Source organism: Nematolebias whitei, chromosome 20, assembly GCF_014905685.2.
Source record: "Nematolebias whitei isolate Nwh7 chromosome 20, NemWhi1, whole genome shotgun sequence".
Classification (NCBI taxonomy): domain Eukaryota; kingdom Metazoa; phylum Chordata; class Actinopteri; order Cyprinodontiformes; family Rivulidae; genus Nematolebias; species Nematolebias whitei.
In genome coordinates this window covers 24,359,419-24,364,391 of record NC_056517.1, presented here as the reverse complement: position 1 = coordinate 24,364,391, position 4,973 = coordinate 24,359,419, and the positions used below count along the sequence as shown (strand labels likewise).

Below are 4,973 nucleotides of genomic sequence, written 5' to 3'. Positions count from 1 at the left end.
AATAAATTGGTATGGTATGGTATGGTTTATCGCAGGTTCGCTATATCGCGGATTTTCAAAATATGACACAATTGGCTGATAGATAGATGAGCCATGGGTTGTTTATTTAAAATAAATTATTTTAAATGACGTTGCACCATGTGTGCAGCCTACAAGTGCAAGACAAAGCTCCCTCCTGCAGCTGATCAACTGATTTCCTTTTCTGTGGCACATTTTTCCTACTGCAGCTTTGTGAAGGGTTAACCCTTTGATGTCCAGATGCACCGATAGACTTTTGTCTTCCAACTTAAAATTCCAAAATATGTCATCAAAGGAATGCTGTGTGACATCAAAGGAATGTCACACAGCATTCCTTTGATGTCCTGCTGCACTTCTCTACAATTTAAATACTGTAATATTTTAAATAAACATTCCATGCTGTATGGATTGTTTATGTAAAATGTTACAGTATTTATCCTGATGCATGCTCAATAATCCAGGTAGAAAAATTCCAAAAAATTCAATCTGGTCCTCTGGACATTCAAAAAAACAAAACAAAGCAAAAAAATATATAGAAACGTTTCGTCTCTCATCCAAGAGACTTCCTCAGTCTGAGGTGCTGTTTTCAGCTCAGTCTCTTAAATAGCACCATCTCAGAGTGGATCAACCAGTTTGCTGCTGACAACCAAAACCAGCTGATCACATGCTCAAGAAGGACCATCAGCCTAACAATGGATCATTAGCACACTGATGGCTGTTTACTATTCACAGAGGGCTGAGTGATACTAGCAATCACAGCATTGTAAGAGGGGGACAGTTGAACACGGAGGCCTCCACCCCTGTTTAATGATGGACGATTTCTTTTCACAAAGATGGCCTCCTTTACTCCTCTCTCAAACCATCGTTCCTCTCTGTCCAGGATGTGAACATCTTCATCCTTGGAAGAGTGACCGCTGGCCTGGAGATGAGTGTAGACCGCAGAATCCTGGCCTGATGATGTTGATCTTCTGTGCTGGGCCATCCTTTTGGCCAGTGGCTGTTTTGTTTCCCCGATGTAAGACTGATCACAGCCCTCCTGACACTGAACTAATATTGTGTATGCTGTTCAGTGCCGGTTTAAAAAAAAAAAAAAAGAACTCCACAGCTTTACTAATTCTGTTGGATCCCTGGTGGTCTAGTGGTTAGGATTCGGCACTTTTGCTGCCGCGGCCCGGGTTCAATTCCCGGTCAGGGACTATGTTTGTCGCCGTTTGACCACGGCATTTGAAGCTGTCTTTTTAAATTTCCCAGGTGGAGAGGACTCGCACCGACACGGATAACAAATAGTTTTACCATTTAATTTCTATAAAGGCAGGAAAAGTTACAGGCCTTCAGCGTTGGGCCTCCACCAGGATGTAGTAAAAGTCCCGAGTTATGGAAGTACTTCAGCTTCACATTGATGTTATTCTCTTTACACCAGCTCTCCAGGTGTTCCACCTCCTGCCTGTAGCTGGACTCATCATTGTTTGTGATGCAACCCACCAACGCTGTGTCATCTGCAAACTTTACAATATGACAGCCAGGATGGGTAGCTGCCCAGTCATATATGAGCAGTGTGAATAGGAGACAGATCAGCACACATCTCTGAGGAGAGCCAGTGCTGAGGGTTATGGTGGAAGAGAAGTTGTGGATCCTCACAGACTGAGGTCTGTTTGTTAAGAAGTCTAGGACCCAGTTGCAAATGGTGGGGCTTAGTCCTAGTGTGAATAGTTTGTCCATCAGGGTTTGGGGGATCATGGTGTTGAAGGCAGATGTGAAGTCCACAAAGAGCATACGGACGTAGGGGTCCTCCGCTCCAGGTGGGTGAGAGCAGTGTGGACCACAGAGGAGATGGCATCCTCTGTTGATCGGTTCTCACGGTATGCATACTAATGAGGGTCCTTGTTTATGTTGATGGTTGTTTTGATGTGGGTCATGACCAGTTGTTCGTAGCATTTAGCGACTATCAGGGTGAGGGCCACTGGCCGATAGTCATTCAGACCAGTCACTGTTGAGCTCTTTGGGACTGGGATGATGGTGGCAGTCTTCAGGCAGGTGGGAACTATCTCCAGGGTAACTGAGGTGTTAAAGATGTCTGCCAGCACCTCGCAGAGCTGAGTGACACATTCTTTCAACACTTTCCCGGGGATGTTGTCTGGGCCGGTTGCCTTGTGTGGATTAATCCTCCTGAAAGTACTCCTTAATTCTGCTGGGGTCACGCTGAGCTCTTCATCCGGTGGTGAGGTGAGTCTGGTGCTGGGTGGTCTGTTCAGGTCTTCAAAGTGTGCATAGAACTTGTTGAGGGCATCAGGTAGTGATGGGTCTTTGGGGCATTGTTCGCTCCTGCCTTTATAATCTGTTATACACCTAATGCCCCTCCACATGCTCCGTGGGTCTTGTGAGGTGAATTTACCCTCGATCCTCTGTGCATATGTGGCCTTGGCCCTCTTAATACCAGCAACCAGCTCTTTCCTTGTCCTTCTCTGCTCCTGTGAGCTTCCAGACATGAAGACAGTGTTCCTGGCTTACAGCAGGGTGCGCACCTCTGCATTCAGCCAAGGTTTTCTGTTTGGGTAACTTTTAACATATCTTAAGGTGGAGACGGTGTCAGTACATGTGCTAATCTACCCCAGAACTGAGGATGCGTATTGATCAAGGTCTAGCGCGCCATCATTTTCAGCAGCTTCTCCGAAAATCTCTCAGTCTGTTCTTTCAAAACAATCTCTCAGTATGGGGCCACTGTCCTGGATCCAACATTTAACTTTCTTTTGTACCGGTCTGGAGCGTCTCAGCCGGGGCAGGTAAAGCCCCCAGTATACTCCCGCGTACGTCCGTTCACATGTACGTACATACGTGTGTGCTATACGCAGAGGGTTCAGACTTGATACTCGAGAGTACACCCTGAGCAGATGCAGAGCAGCTTCAGAGACAAGTGGCGTTTACCTTTGGGACAAATTGAGGTTGCCCATTGATAATTTGCTACACGCCTACTGGATTGATTGACAGGTCGAAAAAATAAATAAAATGAGCGCTGGCAGCCTCAGCCGCAGTGGTGTTCTGTGTTTATGTGTTGTTAATAAAAAGATCTAAACTTTTTTTTAAAAACAGGGAGCGCTGGCTCTGCAGCCCCATACATCAGACCAGCCCACCAGGAAATCTCCAGACTTTCCCTTAGCCATGCTGGACCTGAGTTTAATTCGCTCGTGACAAATTCTTTCATTTCTCACCATTTCAGTCATGGCATCAACAGAGGAGATCAATTGCCTTTTGGCAAAAAAACAAAAGAAAAGGCCAGATCAGGGATGAAGAAGTGGAATTTAATACATTGGTGTTGCATACAAAACAGTCCGTCGCTGGGCAGTTTATTGTGCGACACCGCATCCACATACGTAGTCGTAAAGGACATGCCCTGGGGGGTACGCTCGTACCTCCGCGTATGGATGTCCGCGGGAGTATACTGGGGCCTTAAACAGGAGCCAGGAATATTGAGATCAGAGAATCCTAGGTGGGGGCGGGGTTATGTATATATGATATGGGCCAAATGAAAGTAGCCATTTGTTAAGGTGATTTTACACTAAAGCAGTTAAATATGGGAAAACAATAATACTTCATTTATACATAGGAACAACTCTAAGATTTATTGTGAAAAGATTTAGTGATTATGTCACTTCCTGGGTGGGGAAACTATAAAGGGGACATGGGTTCCACTCAGTGGTAAAATAAAGGAACTTGGGAGCTGAGTGGATGTCTGGCTCTTCTGTCCCCTTTCAGGGGGTATAACACATACAGCTATAGGAGACTACCATCTCCATACCACCTGAAAGTGCAGGGAATACTCACATGACTTGTGAAAGAAACTTTAGCTTCAGTTTCTCGCCTGTATGCGCTGCTACGGTTTCGTCAAAGATGGAGCTGTCTGTGTAAGTGTCGCTCCTGTCACAGCACAGAGCATCAGGGCCCACAGAGAAGCTTCTGGGAATATTTCTTTGAACTCAAGGCTTTGGAGGTTGTTTTGTTATTTACATTTTATTTATTGTATTTTCACAAATTATTTTTGATTTGTAATTATTTTTTCAAACCCAGAAAAGAAATTCACTTGAGGAGAAATTTTGTTTTATTCCTTTATATCCTAAATATATTTTACTGTTTTATAACGTGTTGCGGTGTGATATGTACAGTTTGTTTATTTAAGTCTTAAATAAACAAACTGTACATATCACATTTTAAGAAAAAAATTCATAAAAGGAGTGCAATGAAGGGATCGTTTTTATTTAATTATCATAGTTTCTGAACACAATAATTATTATATAATTTATCCTTGCATGATCATTTTGTGCACTTTGTTTAAGGAAAAAAAAATCCAGCCATCACGAGGTATGGGGAAAATTTGTTTTGTTACTGTTCTATTTTTTCAGGGAAAAAAACTTTTATTATAATAAAGTATTTTTTATTTACTTACAAACTTTGCCTAATTCTATCCTGGGTTTTAACTAATAAATGATCCAAAGGAAAAATCACAAAACACTTAAACGTCATCAAAATTCAGCGTAATTATTCAAAGTATCGTATCAGTATCCGTATTGGCGATATTGGACCTGTATTTACTTGGTATCGATCAATACCAAATTTTGCAGTATCGCACACCACTACCACAAAATCTAGTTTGAACATGGCTTGTGAATGAGCTCGAGTGACTATAGATGAAGCTCCACCGAGTCCTGTCACCCAGAAATCTAGTTTGAAGAAAAATGTGACAATGCTGCTCACACCATCTAAATTATATCACGGTGGTACAGGTGGTACTTCTTTGGACTGAACTGCAGACCTGCTCACTGCACAGCCTGGAAAGTGTCTCGCAGGTTTTGGAATGCCCTTTGGAAGTCAGCAGCATGGACAAGGACGTGTCTAAATAGACTGAATTATTTTTACACCTGTTAAGAATGAGTGTTTGATTAAGAAGGTCCTGAGAGGATTGG

General features: G+C 43.1%; 1 non-coding gene across 1 annotated transcript; it reads left to right on the top strand.

The window, feature by feature from the left end:
- The first annotated feature begins 1,142 nt into the window (after positions 1-1,142).
- On the top strand, positions 1,143-1,214 carry trnak-uuu. The gene has a single exon. It is a non-coding gene; the product is annotated as a tRNA-Lys (tRNA).
- Positions 1,215-4,973: the final 3,759 nt, after the last annotated feature.